Source organism: Meles meles, chromosome 7 (genome assembly GCF_922984935.1).
Source record: "Meles meles chromosome 7, mMelMel3.1 paternal haplotype, whole genome shotgun sequence".
Classification (NCBI taxonomy): Eukaryota; Metazoa; Chordata; class Mammalia; order Carnivora; family Mustelidae; genus Meles; species Meles meles.
In genome coordinates, this window is record NC_060072.1 from 46465544 (window position 1) to 46492847 (window position 27304).

Genomic DNA, 27304 nt, shown 5'->3' on the forward strand with positions numbered 1-27304 from the left:
CGAATGGACAAAGAAAAGGGAGCAAGGAATCATATTGATACGTGGGGTTTATACATCTTAATTCTGAGGCTGCTTGAGAGTTGTAAAAGGTATGCTGTCTTCAATATGGAAATAGGTAGCTATATTGAGTAACTGAACTTCCTTAGATACATATTAAGTTGAAATCTTTCAAGAATAAGAACAGTGTTTGCTACAGTGTTAAAAAATCTTGAGTGACCGAGCAATCTAGCACCCTTTCACCTTGGACAGTCAATTGTGAATTGACACAAATGTTGACTTCTAATGTTGTTTTGTACTGTGGATTTGTCTATATATAAAATATCAGAAAAGGTTATATTTTTCCCTGAAATTCAAAACATTTGACAACATTGCTTTTACTCCGTTTCCAAATGCTTTTCAACCTTAACACTGAGAGCCTGTGCTCACAGCCCAAAACAGAACATGTGTCAAAAAGCTGGCAAGTCTTCTTTCAGAGGAATAGGTGTATTAGTTACAAAGGAAAAAAAATGTGAATATCACAGACCTTGGAAATGGAGAGAAATCCAAAAGAAGAGACCACTTTGGAAAGAAAAAAAAAACAGTTTAGTTTATTATGAAGTGTAAATGGGAAATAGATTAATATAATTTCTAAAATTAATTTGTCTTTCCTCCAATTTCCTTTTGAAATAGGTAAAAATTTTCACTAAAATTCATTTAAAGTATAAAAATTTTGTTTATTTTACATAATGTGAATAAGATGACAGAAATAATTTAAAAGGTGTATGGCAGAAGAGTGTTAAAAAGAGCACGTTTTAGGGCGCCTGGGTGGCTCAGTGGGTTAAAGCCTCTGCCTTTTGCTCAGGTCATGATCCCAGGGTCCTGGGATCGAGCCCCGCATCGGGCTCTCTGCTCAGCAGGGAGCCTGCTTCCTCCTCTCTTTCTCTCTGCCTGCCTCTCTCCCTACTTGTGATCTCTATCTGTCAAATAAATAAATAAAATCTTTAAAAAACAAAACAAAACAAAAAGAGCACGTCCTTAACTGGTCAATTTAGAATGGTGCAAGAAAACATTTATTCCAGTAATATTTAGTTAATATTTCTCACTAGTAGAACATAGAATCTTAGGCCAATTTATCGGCCAGAGTTCTAGGATTGCTTTTTTATAAGAATCAGAATTTTTTTGAAGTACTACAGGATAATAAAAACAAAAACCAAACATGAAAATCCCCCAAAATGTCATTAATAAAGAACTTGTGAGGGAATTTAACATATCCTGTGACTTCTTTCCTTCTTGGCTATTTCGCCAAGGTTCTAGGAGGAAGAACAAGATGTTTTCATTTGTTTCATTGTTTCATTTTTGTTGAAAACTTCACTGAAAGAAGGGAAGCTGCTCCCTGATTTCTAACTTAGGTTCTTCTACATATAATCATTCTAAAAAGGAGCTGCTTGGCGAAGATTCATTATTACCTCCAAAGAGGAGCAAGAATGGTAATGCTTGGAGGAAAAAGAGCGGGAGTGTATTGCTAAGACTTAAATTCTAGTTTGATGTATAAACTAAACTTAGTGAGGTACTATAAAAGGAATGTGTTTGCCTAGTGGGTTATATATATTTATGTATATATATGTATACACACACAGAAGTACAGATGCAGACACACAAGCACACACACCCCACACTGACTATTGGATGCTAAGGGACCAACTGTTAATGCATGCTGTAATAGATTTTGTTTCATAAGCAAGTTTTTAAAAATTTAAAATTGATCTACATAAGTGCCAAAAGCCTTAAGGCTTTAATTATATTTCGGAGGTTAATTACCATCTTTCCTGGTCCTAGGAAAACTACCCCTTCATCATTTTCACTTATTCAACCAATAGTTACTGAGTGCCTGCTAAGGCAAGATGTTGTTCTTGGTTCTGGAGACACAACAAGCAAACACAACAGACAAAAATTCTTGCCCTTTACATTCCAGAGCTTCTACTAGAAAGACAGACAATTAACAAATAAGATAACTAAAACACATAAGCTAGCAGGAGGTAATTAGCTAAAAGGGAGCAGGGACAGCGAGCTAGGAAGCCTGTGAGCGAGGAGGGTGAATGTGGCTTTAAAATGGCAGAACGACCAGGGCAGGACTCCCTGAGAGGTGACATCTGAGCGGCTAGCCGAAGGAAGTAGAAGAGTGGGATTTGCAGACATCTGCACAGAAGAACTTTCCAGGCAGAAGAAGCAACAAAGGCCAAGGCCCCTGAGTGGGCAGGAGCACACCTGCGATGTTTGAGGGGGCAGCAAGGAGGCCAAGGCAGCGAAGTGCACTGAGAGGGACGAGTCATTGCAAGGACTCGATTTTACTTGGAGTGAGGTGGAAGCCACAGGAGGATTTGAGCAGTGGAGCACCTTGGTGTCATTTACATTTAGAAGAATGATTCTGTCGGTTAGATGGGAAACAGATGATTTATGAAGAGGGCTAAGTGAAAAGGCAAGGCTGTTGTAATCCAAGTGATGGCTTGGGCCAGCGTGGTCGCTGGGGGGTGATGACAAGTGACTGGATTACGGGCTGGATTCTGGGTATGTTCTGAGAACAGAGCTGACAGAATTTACTGATGGATTGGATGTGGGGTGTGTGAGGAGGAGGGAGAAATCCAGGAAGAATGTAAGGTTTTTGACCTGAGCAACTGGACGGATTGAGGTTGCCATTGATTGAGATGGGGAGGTTGTGGGAAGAAAAGATTTGAGGGGACGGAGGAAATCGGAGTTGAATGTGTTAATTCTGAGAGCATATTATGTGTCTAAATGGAAATACTGAATACGTAATTGAATATATTATGTCTGGCATTCAGAGACTCTGGGCTGGAAACTTAAAATTGATAGTGGTCAGAATATAGGAGGCATTACAAGCCACAAGGCTTTTTGAGATCTGGCTTGCAGATAGAAAAGAGAAGAGATCCATGGCCTGAGCTTGAAATACTCTTACATCTACCCTATAACAGGTTGACTGTCAAGGATGGGGCACGGAAACATTATCAGTACCAGGGAAGTCTAGGAGAAAGTGGTCAGTGAGGAGGAGGAAACTCAGGATAAAGATGTACACTGGGAGCCAAGGGAAGAGACATTTCAGAGGGGGATGCATGATTAACAGTAAAATATGCTCCTGATAGACTTAAGAAAAAGAGGGAGAAGTGCCCATTGGGTTCAGCATGGGGCAGGTTATTAATAATTTTAATGAGCAATTTTGATCGAGTGATGGGAACAGAGTATACTTGGAATGATTCATTTACCCTTTTTGAAATAACAATAGAAGTCATTTAATCTGCTAGACAATATCTGAGATAAATAGCCCACTCAAAAATTATTCCCTTTGCAACAGACCAAAAACATACTTTTAGATAGGGACTTTTATTTAGCACCTATCTACCCCAGGCCCTGTGCAGAAGTGCTTGAGAGACCTGAATTTATCTCACTTTCACAATAAGTTATGAATTCGGTGCCATTATCTCCATTTTATGTGAGGAAATTGAAGTTTGCAAAGGTTAAGGGGTTTTTTCTAAAGTCATATAATGAGTAAATGATGGAGCTGGAGTGTTGAAAGTATGTTCATATTTCTCTTAAGGTGAACAATTATTTGTTTCTCAGATATAACTTGCTTTTAGAAATTAATGGCCTCATTCTTTAGGAACTAAGTGTCATTCCTTCATTTTGGTCATTCTGTGTAATTCACATGCCTTTATTTTCCAAACATGCGGCAGTTCTACAATACTGAAAATTTATAGCCAGCTGCTTTAATAGTTGCTTTTTTATTTTCTTTGATGCAGAAAATTACTCCAAAATGTTCCAACTTATTGAATTAGATTTACATACTCAATCATGTTAAGATGTCATTAAAGAGAATGCAGTTTTCTAGAATGATTTTCTATAGAAGTGTGCTGTATATAGAAGTTTATTTGGAGGAACTTGATTAAATTTTTGAAAGTACATTCTTAAAATAATGATTCTTAAAATAATGAGTCATTGAGCTTTTATTATGCCTATTTCATGTTTACAAGTGCTCTGCGAGGTGGATGTTGTCATCATATCCATTTGGCAGATGGGGAACCAGAGGTTTGGAGAAGTTGAGTAAATTGCCCGGTCGCAGGGCTGGTAAGTGGTGGAGTAAGGACTGACCCCACGTCCTCTGAAATTACATTCCACGCTCTTTCCACTACAACATGCATACAAATTTAGTTAATTCCAAAGAACGGCTTGAAATATTATCTTTCCTCATCTGTGTAAAATTGATTGCCCTCATTTGATGCACCATTGTAACACTAACAGCTGGTGCAACCGGGGCCCGAAATTTTAGGAAGCACGTATACATTTTTTTTTTTAAAGATTTTATTTATTTATTTGACAGAGAGAGATCACAAGTAGGCAGAGAGAGAGGAGGAAGCAGGCTCCCTGCGGAGCAGAGAGCCCAATGTGGGGCTCGATCCCAGGACCCTGAGATCATGACCTGAGCCGAAGGCAGCGGCTTAATCCACTGAGCCACCCAGGCGCCTGCACGTATACATTTTTTAATTAGACAAATTTTGATCGGGAAATATAGCAGTGGATTGATTTCTTTTTTTCTTTATTAGGATTGGTTCTACCCAGCCCTACAAAGGAAACACACAGTATTACTGTTTGGTTGGCTATCCTTTTCATAGTTGCTGATCTTTTTTGAGTATGTAGCTGGATTGGGGTTGGTAGAGAACTGCCTTGAACACAGAAGTATGCCACGGATTCTGGAGCCTGTTGTGAAATGGGCCAGAGAGTACATATGGTTTTTCTAGAATGAGTCTTAAACAACTTCCCATCACCCTTGCCGCCTCAGCCTCACACTGCATTCACCACAAAGGTGTTGGTTTCTTTCAACGAGCATGCTCTTCCCACTTCTACTTTTGAGCTTCCTTAGTCAAGCTTCCATTTTATGACCAGAATGGACTATTAAAAATGCGACTCTGATAACCCACTCGTGTGCTTACAATTCTTCAGTGACTCTCCATTATATTTAATACAAAATACAGATCCCTTTCTGTAGGCTACAGGGCCTGACTTGAGAGTAGGCCCTTGTCCTACTCTCCAGCCTCAGACAGCACCATCTCCCTCAGTGCATTGTGCTCCGGGCCTTCTTGAAGCTCCTTCAAGTTTTTTTCTAAACTCAAGACTCACAGAATACTATTTCATCTGCCTAGAACATTCTCTCCTTTATTGTCAGTGTAGATGCTACTGTTTTCGAGATCCTCCTCGACCACCCAATCTGAATGAGACCCCCTGTTATCATTTCTCTAATTACCTTGTGCTTTCCTCTGAAGTACTTATAACAATTTAGGATTATATTTTATTTGTATGTTTGTTTACTATCACATTTCCTCCACGTGAATGAAAGCGGCATGAGCCCAGTTTCTATACCTGCTTTTTATCCATACTGTCTGGCTTATCGTAGTTATGCAATATAATTTCTTGAATAAATGAATGCCCTTTCACAAACTTCTCAGCCTGGAGTGCAACAAAAATGGTAAAATTTATTTTTCATTAATAGCCCGAGCACCATTATGATACTACAACTGGAGCAAAGACAGGAGGTACACGTGTATAGTCAGTAATAATAAAGACGTTTTATGGATAGTTATGCTAACCCTATTTTTTCTGTTGGATTTCATTGACTGCCTTAAAAGCAAGCGGTAGGGAAAGAGCGCAGAAGGATTGGGTTAGACATCCTCATCTATTCTGCTACATCTAGACATTATCTGTTATTGTGCAATCAAGAAGTTGGGATATGTATCAGTGTGGGTTCCTTTTAAAGAAATGAATATTCATATCAACTTTTATGTCACTTTGACGGGGGTAAGTAAAGATAAAAGTCAATTATCCTTTATTTTCTCTAACTTCGTAAATATTCTTTTTCTGTCCTCCCAGGAAGCATGACTGGGAGCAGAGACTTGGTAAAGCTATTGTTTTAGCTCCCTCTGCTGGTGGTGAGTGATGCTTTTAGGGGAAGGCATGTAGAGAGTGCAAGTATTGCTAAAAAGGTTGGAACTCCTTTACCATTGCTGCTGCGCTCCCTGTGGTAAAGGGAGGAAGCACACGTGCTCTTTTTTTAAAACAAATTTTAACAGCCATGTTGAGATACAGTTTGCGTGGCACAAAACTCACCTGTTTAAAGTGTGTCATTCAGTAGTTTTTTAGCATGTTTGTACAGTTGCACAACCATCATCATAATCTACTTTTAAAATATTCACCTCCTCCCAAATAAACCTTCCATCCATTACCCAACACTTCTCCTTTTCACTCTATTCCCTCCTGCTCCTAGCATCCGAGCAACCACTAACGTTTCTTTCTGTATAAATTTACCCATTTTGGACATTTTGTATAGATGGGATCATATTATTATGTGGTCTTTTGCAATTCCTTATTTCAGTTAGCATGCTGTTTTGAGGTTCATCATATTATAGCATGCCTGGGTCACTACTAAATTGCTTTTTATTGCTAAACAATATTCCATTTTGTAGCCATACCACATTTCATTGATCTTTTGGTTGATTGGTGGGCATTTGGGTTGTTGTCTGCACTTTTTTTTTTTTTTTTTGCAATTATAAACGATGCTACTATGAACATTCGTGTACAAGTAGTTTTCATATGGACACATGTTTTCAATTCTATTGTGCATATACTTAAGAGTAGAATTGCTCTTTCTTTTTAACATTTGAGGAACTGCCATTTAACATTTGAGGAACTGCCAAATTACTTTCTAAAGTGGGTGCTCTGTCTTACATTCTCACATGCTCTTTCAGATAGATTTGAAAAGTAGTACTTTATTATTATTATTATTATTTTTATTTTGAAAAGTAGTACTTTAGCGAAAGAAAACTTAAATTTAATAAAACGGCTTACCCTTATTCTTCTGTTTTACTCAAGTCCTTTAACTTTGCCTTCATTTGCTTTTTTACTATTGCTCACTTTATTTCTCTGTCTCCATTACTACTGTGAAATCCCTTTAGTTTTCTCTCTGGTAAAGATGGGTGATGAAATGATACCTAAGCTTCCACTCAGCTCAAAAATATTAAGTGCGAATGGAAAACCAAAATATTGTCTTGATTGCTAGCTTCCTCAGTGGCATTGCTATAAAACTCCTTCTGGGAAATGGCTTCGAGTGTTGACTCTAGAAGCAGACTATCTGAATTTAGATCCTTGGTCTGCCACTGTCTCACTGGGCAAAGAATTTTCTTTTCCTTTTCCTTTTTTTTTTTTTTTTTTAAGATTTTATATATTTAAGAGAGAGAGAACATGCAGAAGTGGCGGGAGGGGCAGAGGGAGAAGGACAAGCAGACGCCCCGCTGAGAAGGGAGCCCCCACGTGGGGCCCAATCCCAGGACCCCGAGATCAAGACCCAAGCTGAAATCAGATGCTTCAACAAGTGAACCATCCAGGCACTCTAAAGACTTAATTTTCTAAGTCGTATGTGTAAAATGAAAATAATAATAGTGACGATCTAATGGGACTGTCATGGAGACTAAATGAGACAAAGTACTTCCCGCGTGTGCAGGCAGCTCTCAGTGCATGCCGGCTGTTCTTCTGAGTCTACCTTACTTCCTCTGAGCTCTTTGGATCTGGAAGTGGAACTGTGAGTAGGTCGACGGATGTAGAGATGGCTCCTGGAAAAGAACGGGTGCTCCATTAAGTAAGGGTTCTTCGAGAAAGCAGGAAGAGGAAAAGAATAAACCGTCAGGATGGGTGCTGTTGTTTGAACGTGTACATACGTGGGATCTTGAGTCTGTATCTGCACCTCCGGAAGCAAAATGCTTAACCTTGGTGAAAATTTTGTGGCATCGAAGGGCTGAAAAGCAGGATGAAACAGAAATTTCGAACTTCTTATTAATTTAGCTCCTCTAAAACTTTTTTGGGTCCATTTTTTTCTATTTAAAATCTTACTAAATCAATGAGCCTGGTCTACAAAAGACGCTTATGCATGTATATACCCCAAATTTGCATAAACTTTCAGGGTATTGGTGAACTGGGGCACCAAAGACCGCAGAAGTCCATGTTAAATAAGTGCTGCATTGAGCATGAAAGGCTATTTATGTAGCTCCCCGTTAGGCATTATGAAATTCTTTATTTTTACCTTAAAACATTCCACTTTCATTTTCCTTAGAGAACTTGGAAGATGAATGTAAAATTATCTGTGCTTGAACCATTAAAATGGTCAATTAATTTTTTCCCTATAGTTTTAAAAAAAGATTATACTCATAGAATTTAGGGGAAGATAATATGTGCTTAAGCTTAAGAGACCAAAAAACAACAACACACAAAAAACAAAAAAACAAAAATAAACCAAAAAACCAAACTCAGAGAACAATATCATAGCTCCCAAGTATGTAAACATTCTTTAGCATAAGTTGGAAGAGACAAGGCCCGTGTTTGTGAAAGCCTTGAACTTTTTGTACGCAAAAGTAGGAGAGGGGAATGGAGAACGTGATGGCCTTTTCTCCAGGCTATAATGGACAAGGGAGGCAGCACTGGGGGGAAACCTTAGTCCCTTCTGTTATTTCCAGGAGCCTCAAGATCTGTGAATAGTCCAAAATCTTCTAGATTTGGAGCTCTATCAGCTTCTCCAAGACTATGAAGACGGAGGAGGTAGAAAGTGGCTCGTGCTTTGAGGTTCAGCCCTCCTGGATGAGGAGTTCCCACTTGATCTCTAGAACATGCAAGAGAGAGTTGGGATCAGATGTGAAATGAGGGCAGTTGTTTCCTTTTTATGGGGGTGCTCATAATTGAGGATGCTGCCTCAAGATTTCCCCTGAGTTCTGCCCTCTTCGTCAGCTACATTCTCTTATCTGCTCAATTCCTCTCTGCTTGCTTCCTACTGCCTCAAATACCCAGTCCCGTAGGTATGATGTGAGATATACTCTTCCTCTGTCTACGAGCTCTGGTGGATTCATGATCTGGTGTTGTACTTACTACAGAGATGAGGTCAAATTTTAGCCCTTCACTCTTACCCATACATTTAAAATGAAACTCTGAATTCTAAATCAAGAAGCTCAATCTCCAATATGGGAGCCAATTGAAAAAATTGTACTGACATATATAAATTGGATTATTTTTATGGCTTCAGATATGTTACATTTACTCTTAGGAACTTGAAGGTTATAAACTGCAACTCCAATTTGCTACTGTGAATAAGATGATAAAGATTTTATTGTGTATTTTTTTTTCCATGAGGGCTCTTTGGACCTGTAATTCAAGAGGCATTTCAAATTTAGGATTGCCCTTAAAAAGAAAAGGCCACATATGTTAAATTGTACACTTAGTTTTTAATGTGGAAGAACACATTCCAGATTCAATGAATTAACAAAATTCTTCAGCGCTCTAAAGTGTATTTGCAATTAAGACACTGCATTTGCTGTAGGCTGGCTGATTCTTTCTCCTGGAAAGTTTTGTTTCCCTGTGAAACCAAAAATCCTGCCATTGATCTGTGCTCACAAAACCCTGTTGATTTAAACAGGACTCCCAGAGGTGGAACAACAGCAAAACCAAGAGACTCAATTTACTGAGCTTGGGTTACAGGAAACATATTTAATAGCAGACAGTTCCTGTTTTCATTGTTTTCCATCTAAGTTCCTACAAAATCAGATTGTCTTTAAATAGATGCTGCTGCCATTGGGACAAGGTTCAGTTTCACATCCCTAAAGAAATAAGGAGTTTTGTAAAAATCCACTGTACCTTGGCCTCACGTATAATGAGCCTAAGTCAAGCCTGAAGGATCAAGATGGGTATCACGCTAAAACAGTGATAGAATAACAACACCAAAGATGTGAGACGTACACTTTTCTAGACTTTTTAATATAGTCCTCAGGAAGCAAGGAGTGGTTTGCTGGTGGATGGACGTGAACAGGATTTTCAATTGAGAGTAATCTGATTTGTGTGTTTTAGAAGCATAACAGAGGTTGGTCTTAATGATTTCTGGGGAAAGAAAAGACGGGAAATAGATTGAGAAAACTATCAGCTATGCTCTTTCCCACCGTTTGGAGAGATCCTGGGTTTGGCAGGATTCTTGGAATTTTGCCTTGACAGAGATGAACTCTGACCAAACAGCACTAATGCTAATGATGATGATGATGATGATGATGATGGCTAGTATTTTTTTTTTTTTAAGATTTTATTTATTTGAGAGAGAGAGCATGAGAGGGGCGAGGGGCAGAGGGAGAAGCCGACTCCTTGCTGAGCAGAGGGCCTGATGTGGGACTTGATCCTGGGACTCCAGGATCATGACCTGAGCCAAAGGCAGTTGCTTAACCAAATGAGCCACCCAGGTGCCCATGGCTAGTATTTGCTGAGAACAGTGTATGTCACAGGTCCTTTGCTAAGCACATATGTGTGTGTGTGTATATATATATATATATATATATGATATACTCACATATGTACATTATGTACATATGATCTTATTTAATATAATAACAGTTCATAATGTTTAGACACCTTAACCCTGGATGGCTACATAGTATGATGGTCAAGGGAAGGTCAAGGAAGGTTTTTCTTCTTCTTCTAGCACGAATTTAGTGACCTTTAAGTAAGTTACTCTCTGAGTCTTAGTTTTCTTAATCTGTGAAATAGCACAATAAAGCTTACCTCCTTGGTTTTTGGGAAGATAAAATAATACAGGCCAACAGCAGAGACAGACAACCCTGCAGTTCGAATCCAGTGAGATCCTTGGGATGTAGGTGGAGAGCACTGGGAACAGATTGCAGGAGGATTTTCTGCTCTCCCAGGTCTTTGGGGATGCAGGACTCCCTTCAGGAGTTGCCCTCCCAGTGGAGGCTTGGGTTATGGATGGAACAAGTCAGGAGAAACGCAGGGGAGGGTGTTCTAGATTGGAGGATTTGCATATTCTTGGGGAGTTACTTGTGGCTCTCCAGCTGCAAGGGTGGGGAGTGGGCAGGTTGGGAAAAGTAAGCAAGCTCTTTTCCTACAGGGGTTTGGAGGACATTCTAGGAACTTTGAACTTTCTCCTGAGGTCAGAGGGGAGCTGGTGAAGAGTTTTAAGTGGGAGAGTGACATAATTAGATGCGCTTTCAGTGATATTCACTCTCTTTGAGATTAAAGATACTGTGTGAACAGAGACCCTTTCTTGACCCCACAGTAGAGCAAACCTATGACTTTGGCCTTTTGGTTTTAGGACTGTTGTCAGGTGACAAGAAGTATCATCAAGCAGGTATATAACTCCTGCTGCTCAGATTTCTGTTTTACCTCTTGCGGCTCTGAATAATTTCCTTCTCGAAGTGGGGTAGTTCAGAGGGTGGGAAGGGGGAATTTCTACTTACAGATAAGGTTGTGGCCCATGGTATGGACCACACAAATACATTTTTTCTTGAGTTGCCTTATTGCCTATACTTAATATTCTAAATATAGCTAAAATGTAGTCTTCAGGTTGAATTTCAACTGCTTTCTTTTTGATTGCAACCATTTACTGAGAGTTGGTTAGGCAGAGGAAACCATTTTCTAATGTTCATCTAAGTAAAGCAATAGTAAGGATCATTTGTAGACGCTTTGTCTCTTCTTACTCCCAACTTGGCTGCTTGTTATTTGAGTGAAATACATAGTGAAATCCAATTGCCTACATGATTTTTGGGGAGGAGGGGATTGAAGGGTTATCTGTGTCTTTGCTTACTCTGAATAGAAAATTGATTCTATTTTATTATCACAATCTTACACTCCCCCCAAAGTCTAAGAAAATCATCTTTAAAACAAAATTAGATGGCAATACTTTCTAGGGCATATTTTATTAAATGATTAGCAATTACTATTTTATAAAATGTGTATTAAAATGTCAATACTTGCATAGTTATAAGGTTAAAAGGTAGGACAAAAAAATTTAAAAAGTCACATTGGATTGTTTGGCTTCCTGGGGAAGCAAGTATTAACATATTGAAATCAAGTAAATAGTTATTGAGAATTCCATATGTTCTAGGCTTGTAGTAAAATTAGAAAGTTTTAATATACCCACAAATAATAACCTATGCCTACTACCCAAAGGGTAAATAATTATAATTTCATTTCAAGAGAAATTAAATTATACAACTTTTATTGGAAAATTTTAGAATTTCCTAAGAAAGAAAAATATGTATAATGGAAATCAAATATATTTGCTTTGAGTTGCTGGTGAAGTGACTTAGTACTCTTGGAGCATTTTATGTTTTACTAACATTGTTCTTAAATCCCATCTGGTGTTTGTAAAGTCTTTTACTATCCCCTGCTGGGACAGGCAGACATTGGTTTGCATGACTGTGTGTTCCCAAAATATTTTAAAAAGTATCTGGTGGATTTTTACCAACTGTAGAGGATAATAGAAGACCACATTTCCATTAAGATGCCTTTAGGAATGGAGACAGATGTCATCAGGTCACAAAAGATCCATCAGTTTTACACTCTGTGACATTTGCGGAAGAATGTACATGATTAGTGGTTTTCAAAATTGTTTGGAATTCGACATTCTGTGCAGATATTCCTTGAAAAATATTTATAGGTTCTGAGTCAGTGAGATACAATTTATTCCTCCAGGGAATTCATTTGAGAATGTGTGGAATATTGCCTTGAACCTTAGTCATTCCGACATATTCCCTGGAAGTATCATTATTGTCAATAAACAGGTTGTTCTGCCTCCTTGAGTGATTTTTATTGTATGATAATCACCCTATATTTTGGAAATCAACAGGATCTTTGTAGGGAGAGAAAATAATTCAGCGAGAATTTATTGAATCATGTCTATGTTCTAGGCAGTCTTATAGGGATTGGGAAAAATGAAAAACAATCAGACGTGATTCTTATTCTCAGATAACTTATATAGTTCAGGCAAGGAGATAGATTAAAAAAAACAAGGTAAGCTGTTTCAAAAATGGACTATAATAAAGATGTTTTACTGACACTGAGAAGGGAATATGAAACTTGATTGGGGGATGAAAAAAAGCACCATGGTGAAAATAAAATGGGCCTTGAAGGATAGCGTAATTTTAATTTTAAGGAGGTGGTAAACATCATATATGTAAAATAAGTAATAAAATTTAAAATGTATCATATTCCAAGGTAAATGCATGTAGGAGTCAGAATGTAGTAAAAGAATTAAGCATCAGCCTTCAGTTCAGGTCCTGGGATCAAGCCCTGCATCAGGCTCCCTGCTCAGCAGGAAGTCTGCTTCTCCCTCTGCCACTCCCCCTGATTGTGCCTCTCATTCTCTTTCTCTGTCAAATAAATAAAATCTTAAAAAAAAAAAAGAATTTGTGGACAGACACCTGACTTTTAGTCTTGGCTCTGGAACTAACAGTGTAAGCTTAAGCACTGCTTAACTAACATTTTTTTGAGTCCTTCTACCATCTTGGGCACTGTTTTAGGTGCTGGAGTTACAATGCTAACTGTGGCAATCAGGGCATCAAACAGCTTGCATTTTAGTGGGAGGAGATGGGAAGAAATAAGTGCAAAAAACAATAAAAAATGACAACAGCAAGGACTAATTAGTACTGTGATAAAATAAAACTGGGTAGCATGATAGGAAGATGATAATACATACAATACATACAATAAAAGCTTTCGGATACTAGAGGACACTTTGCAGAATACATCCTCAGGACAAAGCAATAGCCTTCCCTATGCTTACGTCTTCCGGCAATACTGTTTGGTCTTCCGGCAGTACTGTTTCATGGTCTCAGAAGGGTTTGTCTAGCTTTCGCTAAAGTTTGTGTCATATCACAGACTCCTATTGTCTATGTTGGGGTTCTGCCTTTGTCTTAGGGTGACTCAATGTTGGTGTTGTCTTTCAAAACTCAGTACGGGCTTCCTCAACCCTTTAGGACCTTCCCCCTTTCACCCAAGACACCTGTCTTGTGGGGAATGTTCCAGGTATTGTACTTTTTACTTAGGCTAAATGTACCTCAACTCTCCATTGGCCCATAAGTGTCAGGTAACTGCCTATGTTCCAAATTTAGATAATTGAATTCTTATTTGCATTCATTCCTCAAATCCTGCTCTTGAGTAATCATAATCACGTAACTATTAAAAAAAACTTTAGGATTAGCTAGTATTTTTTTTCTGTATTTTTTTTAATAGTCTCCAACACATATAAGTGCTTAAAATGCCATTTAATCGTGAAGCGGATTAACATTCATACTTGAAATTCAACACATTATAAATAAGAAATACAGAAGTTTTCTGGGTAACAGACTTAATTTCATTTATAGGTTCACAAATATACTTGCCTTTGTTCATAGGGTAGAGAAAGGCAGAGTGACCATAGAACTCTTGGTGGGTCATTTCAGTCGGGAGAGACGGAGATGCAAGGTGCCCTGAGGGCAGAATGCAGAGCCATCATAGGGTTCTCAGCCGGGCACCTGGCTCAGCTTCAAGGGAAGAAATTCACAGGTATTTATATCTATACTAACCTAAATTTAAAAAATAAATTACTTTCCTTTTGTTAAATATTTTAACATAGTTTTGTGCTTAGATGGAGTGAAGATATGGTGTCTATGAAATTAGTAACAGACATTTTGTGAAGATGAAAGTATAGATTAATATATAATGGAAAAAAGACAGTCTCTTCCATAAATGGTGCTGGGAAAACTGGACAGCTATATGTAGAAGAATGAAACTCGACCATTCTCTTACACTGTACACAAAGATAAACTCGAAGTGGATAAAAGACCTCAGCGTGAGACAGGAATTCATCAGAATCCTAGAGGAGAACATAGGCAGTAACCTCTTCGATATCAGCCACAGCAACTTCTTTCAAGATATGTCTCCAAAGGCAAAGGAAACAAAAGCGAAAATGAACTTTTGGGACTTCATCAAGATCAAAAGCTTCTGCACAGCAAAGGAAACAGTCAACAAAACAAAAAGACAACCCACAGAATGGGAGAAGATATTTGTAAATGACAGTACAGACAAAAGGTTGATATCCAGGATCTATAAACAACTTCTCAAACTCAACACACACAAAACAAATAATCATATCAAAAAATGGGCAGAAGATATGAACAGACACTTCTCCAATGAAGACACACAAATGGCTATCAGACACATGAAAAAATGTTCATCATCACTAGCCATCAGGGAGATTCAAATTAAAACCACATTGAGATATCACCTTACACCAGTTAGAATGGCCAAAATTAGCAAGACAGGAAACAACGTGTGTTGGAGAGGTTGTGGAGAAAGGGGAACCCTCTTACACTGTTGGTGGGAATGCAAGTTGGTGTAGCCACTCTGGAGAACAGTGTGGAGATTCCTCAAGAAATTAAAAATAGAGCTTCCCTATGACCCTGCAATTGCACTGCTGGGTATTTACCCCAAAGATACAGATGTAGTGAAAAGAAGAGCCATCTGTACCCCAATGTTTATAGCAGCAATGGCCACGGTCACCAAACTGTGGAAAGAACCAAGATGCCCTTCAACGGACAAATGGATAAGGAAGATGTGGTCCATATACACGATGGAGTATTATGCCTCCATCATAAAGGATGAATACCCAACTTTTGTAGCAACATGGACGGGACTGGAAGAGATTATGCTGAGCGAAATAAGTCAAGCAGAGAGAGTCAAGTATCATATGGTTTTACTTATTTGTGGAGCATAACAAATAACATGGAGGACAAGGGGAGATGGAGAGGAGAAGGGAGTTATGGGAATTGGAAGGGGAGATGAACCATGAGAGACTATGGACTCTGAAAAACAACCTGAGGGTTTTGAAGGGGTGGGGGGTGGGAGGTTGGGGAACCAGGTGGAGGGTAATAGAGAGGGCACGTATTGCATGGAGCACTGCGTGTGATGCAAAATCAATGAGTACTGAGTATTTTACGCTGAAAATAAATAAATAAATTTAAAAAAAGTACAGATTTAAAAATATTTATAATTGATGAGATCTTATTACAGTACATCTTATATATCTTTTCTTTTAAACTTAGGTCTTAAATAGGACATTATTATTCCTTAATTTTTAATTCTATTTGTTTTTTAAGGAGGCCTGAAACTTCTGTAACACCTATTTATCACCTCTTATCAGTGACTTGGCAAGTTGACTTGTCTCTTCCCTCCACCGTTTTTATTTACAGGATACCCGAGGATCTTGAGAATCTTCTTGTTGTAGATTCCTCACTTATGTAGTTGTTTGGTAGGAGAGTTAATTTTGCTATTGGTGTAAGCATCACATCCAGGCACAACAGAGAGCCATGTATTGCTTTCCCCTTGTGAGGGGCAGATACCATGAAGGAATAGGAAATGATTCCTCAGTCTGTTTGACATGCTAGGCTTTAAAGAACATTCAATTAGATAGTGGGTGAAAGCACTGCTTTGAATTTTCTTTCAATTCTTCTGATTAATTTAAAAGATAATCTTAGTTTGCCATTAATTATATTAATCATATCTTTTGAACACTTTGAATCTTTCATTTTAAAGGAGTAGGATTCATACTCAGAGTCTTGGTAGGTATTTATGTAGCATTACAGACTTTTTTTCTTATTCTTTTTTGTATCTTTAAAAATAAGGTTTTTTTTAAAAAAAAGACATTGATTTTAAAGAAACATTTAAGTAAATAATAAAATACATTTTGCAAACAGATATTTCAAATAAGTGAAAATTGTACTTGACTAATTAAAGCTTGTGGAATACTGGGTTACTGGTAAGGGCACAGACATTGGACTTAAAGACTATCTCTTCCATTTAGTCCATCACTTGGACTTAAAATCCTTTCTAAGCTTCAGTCTTCTCAACTCTAAAATGTAATAATAACAGGACCTGTCTCATATGGCTATTTTGAGGATTAAATGAAATTTAATATTAAGTCCTTAGCACATTGTAAGCATTCAGTGAATGTTAGCTTCCTCTACTTCTACTGTTTCTATTAGCACTACTACTTTTGTCTATGTTTTCAGTTTATCATGCACAAATGTTGAGTAGAAACTAAAAATTACAGATAATGCAGATCTAGTTTCATTACCATAGCTTTATTTTTATGAGTACTTTAGTAAGACCTTCTACTTCCTTTTAGATAACTAGTGACTAAAAGGTATTGAATTATGATTGATAAGGTTGATGAGATTTCTGGGAATAATAAGAGGAAAGTATGAAGGTGATTGGTGAGCAAAGGAAATTTAAGAAGAAAAACACAAAATCAATATAACTCTTGGGTTGACCATGAAAAACTAAGAGTCTAACTAAACTAGGAATTCAGAGCCATTGACTTAATACTCTTCATTTTCCCCATTCTAGGTAGATTTTATTTCGTCTGTATTCTACTTTATTATGTTCTTCAAAGATTTTCTATATCTATTAGGTATAGATGATATATAATGAAGTGTACCATACCTTTTAGAGTCAAATAATTATATTTTATTTATTTATTTTTTAAAGATTTTATTTTTAAGTAATCTCTACAACCCAATGTGGGGCTCAAACTCACAACTCCAAGATCAAGAGTCACTTGTTCTATTGACTGAGCCAACCAGGAGCCCCAAGAGTCAAATAATTTTAGAAGAAGGTATATGAGGCAACAAGTGTAGTGATTTTCTGCTTTGTTCACAAAGGTGTACTGCTTGTATTCATTCAAAAGAAGAAATGAATTGATTATTTATGTAATAAACTGTAATTTCCTTAGACAATACTTACAGCATACTTCACTATAAGTGACTTAATGGGGCGCCTGAGTGGCTCAGTGGATTAAAGCCTCTGCCTTTGGCTCTTGTCCTGATATCAGGGATGTCCTGGGATCGAGCCCCACATTGGGCTCTCTGCTCAGCAGTGAGCCTGCTTCCCCCTCCCTCTCTCTCTCTGCCTGCCTCTCTGTCTACTTGTAATCTCTGTCTGTCAAATAAATAAATAAAATCTTAAGAAAAAAATAAAGTGACTTAATGAAAATGCCCTAAACTTAGAGCGCCAAGACCATTCAATGAGTAAGGGGCAGTTTTTTTTTCAACAAATGGTGCTGGGAAAACTGGATATCCACATGCAAAAGAATGAAGTTTGGACCCTCCTGTTACACCATATATAAAAATTAACTTCAAATGGATCAAAGACCTAAGCATAGAGCTAAACCTATAAAACTCATAGAAGAAAACATAGGGCAAAACCTTCATGACATTGGATTGGCAGAGATTTCTTGAATATGACACCAACGTCCCAGGAGACAAAAAAAAAAAAAAAGTTGAATTTCATCAAAATTAAAAACTTTTGCACATCAAAGGATATTATCAAGAGAGTAAAAAGGTAATCCGTGGAATGGGAGGAAATTTTTGCAAATCACTTATCTGACAAGGGATAATATCTAGAGTATGCAAAGAACTCCTATTTCTCAGCAACAACTAAATAACCTAATTGAAAGTGGTCCAAGGGCTTAAATAGACATTTCTCCAAAGAAAGTATATAAATGACCAATAAGCACATGAAAAGATGTTCAACATAAGTAATCATTTGGGAAATGCAAATCAAAACTATAATGAGATAGATCTTCACACACATTAGGATGGTTACTATTAAAAAACCCAAAGAAACAGAAATAATAAGTATTGGAAGCCTTGTACAGTGTGGGTGGGGATGTAAAATGGTACAGTTACTGTGGAAAGCAGTATGGTACTTCCTCAAATAATCGAACATAGAATTATCATGTGATTAAGCAATTTTACTTCCATGTATATACCCAAAAGAAATAAAAAAACAGGAACTGGTACAGATATTTTTACATCCATGTTAATAGCAACATTATCACAATAGCCAAAAGGTAGAAGCAAACCAAGTGTTCATCAATAGCAGAATCAAGAAACAAACTGTTATGTATACATGCGATGGAATATTATTCAGCCATAAAAAGGAAGGAAATTCTGACAGATGCTTCAACATGAACAGACCTTGAAGAAATTACGCTTAGTGAAGTAAGCTAGTCTCAAAGGACAAACATTGTTTGATTCCGCTTATATGAGGTATCTAGAACAGTCAAATTCATAGAGATAGAAAACAAAATTTGGTCACTAGGGACTGGGAGAAGTGGGGTATGGGAGTTATTATTTAATGGGTACCCAGTTTAAGTTCAGGAAGATGAAAAAATTCTGGATATGGATAGTGTGACAGTTATACAATAATGTGAATGTACTAATTCCATAGAACTATACACTTAAAAATGGTTAAGATGATAAATTTTCTGTCATGTGTATTTTATCACAAAGAATAATAAATGCTGTAAGTATGTATTTAATGTCTGTTCCATGTTTATTCCTGAGCTAGGGGAAGAGACATTTCCATAAGCGATATAAGACCTGACTTTTGCTCATAAGGAGCTTAGAAATTTCTCTGGAACTTCTGTCGTAGTTAATAAAGATAATACCCTGATTCATTTATGTCACAATCATGTATTGAGTGGTTGCTGGGTACCCAGTGGTGTTTGGTTCTCAGGGAGCTTTCGTTCTTGTGGGAGAGAAGAGAGAGGGAACAAAATAAGTAAAATAGAATATGCAGGTGGGAGGGGGGAATAGTTCTAGGAAAAAAAAAAATAAAGCTGAAAAGGAGAGTAGATTGTACCGGCGGTTGGGGTAGAGAATGTCTACTTCTAAATAAAATGACAAGGACAAGCACACTTAGAAGTGACATTTGAACTAAGACCTGAAGAAGTTGAGAAGAAAAGACATGAGAATATCTGGCGGAGGTGGGGGTTGAAGTATTCCAAACAGATGGACTCCGATGAGTCTAGAAGTGAGAAGGACTCTACAGTGCACATGAGGGGGGCCAGTGAGGAAGGGGAAAAGTCAGGAAGGTATGGCAGGCGGAGTGAGGAGTAGCTTGTTTAATATAGAAGATGGGTCTAAGGTCTCTGGTTTTTTGCTCTGTGTGAGACAGAAGGCAACTACTGGACTGGAGGGTCCTCAGAGAGAAGTGATATGATCTGACATAGGTTTTAATAGGATCACTCCGTCAGATTAAAAATAAACTATAGGTGGGTATATTCCTTTCCTATTTGTGCTATAATGAATTTCTACAAATTTACTAGTTTAAACCAATACAAATTTATTATCTTACGGTTCTGGAGGTCAGAAATCCCACTGGGTTAAATTCAAGGGGTGAGCAGGATTGCATTCCTTTTGGAGACTCTAGGGGATAATCTATTTCCTTGCTGTTTCCAGCTTTCAGAGGCCACCTGTATTGCTTGGTTCCTTTCTCCATCTTCAAATTCTTCTCTTTCTTACTCTTTCTCATCTCTTTCCTCCACTTATAAGGACCCTCATTGTTACATTGGGCCCTCATGGATAATCCAGGATAATTTTTCTGTCTGAAGTTTTTTGACTTAATCATATCTGCAAGGTCACTTTTGTCATTTAAGATAACATATTCACAGATTTTGGGTTAAGACATGAACATTTTTGGAGGGACTTTATTTTGCCTACCACAGTCCACCTCTAGCCCCAAAGTTTCAGATCTGTCCTACATAAATAATGCATTCTTCCAGTCCCCACACCCCCAAGTCTCGACTAATTACAGCAGCAACTCTCAAAGTCCAGACAATCTCTTCTAAATCTCACTAGCTAAAAAGTCACAGATCTCACCTAACTAGATATAGTAGAGGCTCTAGGTGTTACCCAGTCTAAGGCAAAATTGCTGTCCATCTGTGAACCTATGAAACTCAAGAAATAAGTTAGCTGCTCCAAAAATACAGCGGTGGAATGCATATAGGATTAAAGTTGTAGACATTCCCATTCACAAATAGAGAAAATGTAGGGAAAAAGAAGTCATCAGTCCCAAGTAATTTTGAATCTAGGTGGGCAAACAAGAATATGTTTCCAGGCCTTTGGGTTTATGGCTCCGCCTTTGAAGCCGTCCTTACTTTTCCATGAAGAGTAGTATGGGCTTCTACCTGAGAAGTTTTATCAGTCTATTTTCTGCTTGTAGAATTTTGGAAGTCTGGAAGCCTTTTTCATTTGTCCTCTGTCTTTTTCAGTCCAAACTGGTTCCACTTTTATAAAATTTTTGAGTCTTGTGCATCTCTTGTGTATGTTTTGGTATTTATTCCACTGGACAAGAGGCTCTTCCATAGGTCTTTCCTAGATAATCCCATCCCAATATTTTGTTGAGGTGGTCCAGGGGGAATCTATGAGTTACCTGTTTAAACTTTTCCGAACCCTTTTTGTGATCAAATACTCTAGTCTTTTTGACCCTTCCAAGGCACTAGTAATATGTATTACCAATATATGAGTAATTATTGAGGTATGATCTGCATACATAAACTTCATAAATTTTAAGTAAACAGTTTGATGGATTTTAACATGTTTATGCATCCTTGTAACCACGATCTAGATCAAACTATAGAACATTTCACGTCTCCTAACGTGTGTGTGTGTGTGTGTGTGTGTGTGTGTGTGTGTGTAACTTTTCAGTCAATATCCTCAGCAGCTTCCCAGGGGTAATGACTATTCTAATCTCTACACTGTAGATTAGGCCAGTAAGCCTGTGGAGCTATCATTTTCTGATGGTTAGGATGCGGGATGTGAGGGAAAGAAAATAAAAGATGACCCCAAGGTTTTTGGCGGGAACTACTAGATGTTGCTATTACCGGTGGTGGAGAAGGCTGTGAGGGAAATAGGTTATGAGGCAGGGAGGTTAGAATATCGGGCACTCAATTTTGGCTGTATCAATCTAAGATATACACTAGATCCAAGTGGTGGTACTGAGTAAGCGGTTGTTTCTGTGCATTTGAAGTTTAGAACTAATGACATAAATTTGGGCATTGTCAGTATTTTGATGGTCTTTTAAGCCCTGAAAGTTGGAGTGATCCGTGGTAGAGAAGATGGAGTGCTGCAGTAATCCAAGTGAGTGTTAAGAGATCAGGAAGTTGAGAGGAACCAGCAGAGCAGATCAACAGGAACAATCTGAGAAGGGGAAAACCAGTGGCATTGCTACCCTGAAAGCCATCTCAAAGTCTTTTTTGCTAAATATTTAACATAAAAATCGTTTTTATGGTTCTTAAAAAGTATATGAACCACTGCATTAGTAATATTTTCCAGAAATACAAGTAATGAACTGGTGGCTATTACAAAAGTGAACAAAAATGGTTTCACCTATACTTTTGAAATGACTAAGCATCGATTAATTGATACTCTTTAATGGTAATTGCTTATTTTGGACTTCACTTTGATACTTGGGCTTTGTTGTTCCTTAAAACTGAGCTTCTCTCATAAGAAAATTTGCCTTAGTAGGGGGCACCTGGGTGGCTCAGTCAGTTAAGCCTCTGATTCTTGATTTTGGCTCAGGGCATGATCTCAGGGTTCTGAGATCAAGTCCTCAGTCAGGCTCTGTGCTGGAGTATGGAGTCTGCTTGAGATCCCCCCCCCGCCCCGCCCTTCCACTTGCTTGTGTGCTTCTCTCTTTCTCTAAGTAAAGAAGTAAATTCTTAAAAAAGAAGAAAAAGAAAAAGAAAATTGACCTTGGTAAACTTCACAGGAAACAGATTACAGAAAAAGAGACCAAGAAAAATATCTCAAATCCATATAACGTCAAATAGAGGTTGTTAAAAAGCCTTGTAATTCCATGCAAATTCCAACTTTTAGAGAGAATAGGGAGTTTCTCTTTAAATATTACCCTAAAAATTAGGCTTTACTGGAATAACCTCAAAAGATGCACTTGGATAAGCCAGGTCTAGGTTAATTTCTACCCAGATATCCACTAGCATTCAGTCAAGTGATACCCCAGTCATTCAGAGTTTCTTCCAAGCAGAGATTGTCATCTCTACTCATATCATTGCTGACTTTGGTTCTCTAACGAGAATGAATGACTCCAGGAACTAGGCAGCTGCCATGGAATTCTTCTTGATGGGACTGTAAGTAAATTGCAACCATAGACCCTTATGTTACTTATGATAACATTTATAGAACTTCTGATGCATTCGAATGATGAGAATACCATGTAAGCTAGCCTGATAGTACAAAACTGCAAGTGGGAAATTACACACCATGCATAGTCCCCATCTTAAACATCTTTCAGATATCCCAGAGCTGCTTAACATCGTAGTGCAATATGGACCTCATGCCTTCAGGGAGGAAATTTTTTTTTTAATTTGACAGACAGAATGAATGAATTATTCTTCATTCGGATATCTGAAGACAGATATCACAAGTAGGCAGAGAGGCAGGCAGAGAGAGGAAGGGAAGCAGGCCCCCTGCTGAGCAGAGAGTCCGAAGTGGGGCTTGATCCCAGGACCCTGGGGTCATGACCTGAGCTGAAGGCAGAGACTTTAACTCACTAAGCCACCCAGGTGCCCCCAGGGAGGAAATTATATAAAGAATTACTCTCAGAAGATTGACTAATGACTTGTTAATGATGGCAGTGTAACCTGTTCTAATGATAGATTTGTCAGGAGCATTTCGAATGGCTGATCATGTGCTGTGGTGGTCTTAGTTACAGTTCTTGGTTGAGTTGGTTTGCAAATGCTTGCTATTTTATTTTATTTATTATTATTTTTAAATATTTTATTTTATTTTATTTTTTGAGAGAGAGAGAGAGAGAAACAGAGAGCATGTGCAGGAGCAGTGGGGTGGAGAGAGGGAGAAAGAGAGCATCTTAAGCAGACTCTGCTGAGCACAGAACCATAGCAGGGCTCCATCTCATGACCCTGAGATCATGACCTGAGCTGAAATCATGAGTTGGGTGCTTAACCAGCTGAGCCACCCAGGCTTTCCCATTATTAGTTTTTTTAATGCTTGGTATTTTAACTTGGTTTTTGGAGGTAAGTGAAAGAAGGCATTAAATTCTCTGAAAGAGCTTTCTCTTCTGTTTTTAAATATAATTGAAAACTGTCTTTTATTTATTGAGGAGAGTGAAGTGTGGCCAAATTTACAAAGATCTGAGCAGTAAATTAATCAGCATTTTATTTAGGTATGATTAACCAGTAGGTGCCTTTTGTTTTGTACCTTTTTTTCCTTAGAAAAAATTGACATGAAACTCCCAAGAGGTTGGCCTATGCTGCCTATTGTCTTGTAGCAACTGAGGGTCTCTGAATGAGCTCTGCCTACTTTCTCTTATGGTAAATTATTCTTTAAAACTTTTTAGTATTGAAGATTTTAAACACAGCAATATTTTTTTTCCAATTGCAGAATTTCTTGTAAATTTCATGCTGAAAATGCACACTATTTTTAAACTTTATTTTATTTTTTCAATGTTCCAAGATTCATTGTTTATGCACCACACCCAGTGCACCATGCAATAATACGTGCCCTCCTTAATACCCACTACCAGGCCCTCCCAACCCCCCGGCTCACCCAACATCCTACCCCCCTCCCCTCCAAAACCCTCAGTTTGTTTCTCTGTGGAATCTGAGAAATGCATACTTTTCAAAGTTGAGATGCACAAATACACTGATGGTTGTTATTATGATCCTCACTGCCTTTGCAGGGTGTTGCCAAGGCTTTGATATAACAGCAACTAAAAAAGCAATAATAGCTTCATGTTTTATTGTAAAACATTTAATTCTATTAAAAACATAAGAATTTTATAATAAATATGACATATGTGTCTTCTATTAATGTTCAGCCTTTGCTATATTGTACTTTAAAATGTTATTTGGTTGATTTAATTCTATCAGTAGGAAGGCAGTACTGACATCCTTTTCCTTCTTCAGGATTTTTTTAAAACATTTTTTTACTTAAAAAAAGCTTATGCACTGAAACTGTGATCCATCGTTTGCCTCCTTATTTAGTCCATTATGTTAATTAGAACTTGGGGTAACAAATACCTGGGTTTGAATCTTAGGTTCGATGTTTACAATAAACAAAGAAGATATTTAAAATATTTAATAATCTGGAACTCATGTTTCAGCTAGTCTTCCAGTTGTTGGATCACGGAGAGGTCCATGGGTCCAAGGGGAGAAGATGGACAACAGTGAGGAAGGTGGTTAGTAGAACGTGGGTACTTTCATAGTGAATCTGTGGAAATAATTCAACGTTTTAATACCTGACAAGAATCTACTACTGTGTGCTCACTGAATATTAACTCTGTCTATAAATTTAATTTCACTTTCTTCATCTGTAAAAAAAGTAAAAAATACATACTATAGAGGCCATGCTGCCTCATAAAGTTTTTGTGAGATTCAGATGGAGTGTTTGTAAAATAGTAACAATAGCTTATGTCAAGCACCATTGGAAGTGCTGTCTTCTCTATAGCATACAGTTTATAGCATAAGCTCACAAGGAGCTTACAAGGTAAGCATTATTAGTCCCATTAGGACAACTCTTGAGCCAACATGTTTATAATCCACATTTTATACAAGGAAGAAATGAATTCAGAGGTTGGATAATGTGCCTGAAATCACATAGCTAGCTAGTTAGTTCCTGGGTAGAGATAGGACTCAAACACTGATCCTCATTAAAGATATGAAAGTAAAACTTAATATATGATAGTAAAAATCAGTTTCATTGATCACACACCACATATAAAGTGGTATGGGATTTGTCTGTCAGGATCCAACCATAAATCACTTTAGTTCCTTTCAGATGGCTGATTAATACTTACACTCTATCACCCTGGTCAAAATTTGATGAAGGGAAATGAGAGAACGTAGGAGGTAAAAACACAATTAAAACTATGTAAAGTTGGGAAAATGTGCTCAAATATTGAGTTTAGTTTGGAGCTCAGTGTTATATTGGCAAGAAATTCTGTCTCTCAAAATGAGGTTTTCAATTTCTTTATTAATAAACACACCAATGAGACACTGAGTTGCCTAAGTGGGAGATATGGTAAAAATGTCCAAACATCATACTTAATGGAGAAACCTTAGAAGCCTTCTCTTTAAGGTCAGTAACAAACAGGGGTATCTGCAATGACCCTTTCTGTTCAACAAAGAACTGGATGTCCTGGCCAATGAAATATGAGAAATAAAAGAAATAAGGGATAAGACCGTAAGGGAAGAGACAAAACCGTCAGTATGTGTAGATGATTTAATTATTTACACACAGAACCCAAGAGAATCAACAGACAAGCTTTTAAGGCTGAAAAGAGAAAAGACCAATGTGGTTGCTTGAGCACAGATCAGTAAGTAAAAATCAATGAATTCTTTTACACCAATACACTTTAGAAAATGTAACAGAACATAATATGGTATTTACAGTAGCCAGAAGGAAATCTATAAGTATCTAGGAATTGACTTAAAAATGCAAAAGTTATTATGGAGAACATTTTAAGACATTATTGAAAGACACAAAAGTAGAACTGACTAGGAAGAAAAAAATACTTGTGGAGGAAAGATTTAACATTGTAAAGTTGTAAATTCTTTCCCAATTAAAACATAAGTTTAATGAAGCTAAAATAAGGAGCCAAAAGGAAGTGAAATGGGCACGTACAAATCCACACATAGCTAAAACGATTCTTAAAAATAAAAGTGATGTGGGGAAATATCTTATCAAATACTAAAATGTGTTAGCAAGCTGTAGTAATACTATGATGTCAAGACTAAAGTTTCCAAGTAGATATAAAATAGCATAGACTCTAAAATAAATCCATGTGTATATGGGAATTTGGTGAATTGTTGGTAGGTAATTGAGGAAACTATTTATTTGATAAACAAAAGATTATTTGATAAACAGTATTGTGAAAATTGACAAAATATTTGAAGAAAAAACAGCCCCAAAACTTATACCACAGAATAATACAAAAATAATCTCTCCTTGGAATAGAGATCTGAAAGTAAAAAGACAAAGCTATAAAGCTTTTATAAAAAATATTGGAGAATATCTTTGTAACAATAGAATGGGAGAGTATTTCTTAAATTAGGTGAACAGACCATAAAGAAAAAAAATTTCCGTCATTGATGACATCAAAATGAAAGATTCCTGATCTATGGAGGATGCGGTAGAATAGGAGAAGGTATTTGGGATGTGAACAACCAAGAAAGGGTTAAATTGTAAGAAAATCCTCCAAACCTACCATAAAAGCCAGGTCATCCAATGGAAGAATGAGCAAAGACTCTATGGAGACAAATCACAGAGGGGCAAACTAAAATAACTAAAAAGCATAGGAAAGGAAGCTCAACTTGGAAAATTGAAAATTGAAACTTTACACATGAGAATGGCAACAATTAGAAAGTTAGGTAATAGGTGGTACTACCAAAGTGTCTAAGATGCTTCATGCTCCTCTATGTGGCTTCTCTCCAGCAGAACGCTAGTCTTTCCAACATGCCGCTTAGAGTTTGGAGAGAAGGGAGAAGAAGCTGTAGGGTCATCTAAGGGCTACGTCCTAACTAGCAGAGTGTTGTGTTTGCAGCATTCCATGGGTCCACGCCATCACAGGTCTAACCCAGACTCAAGTG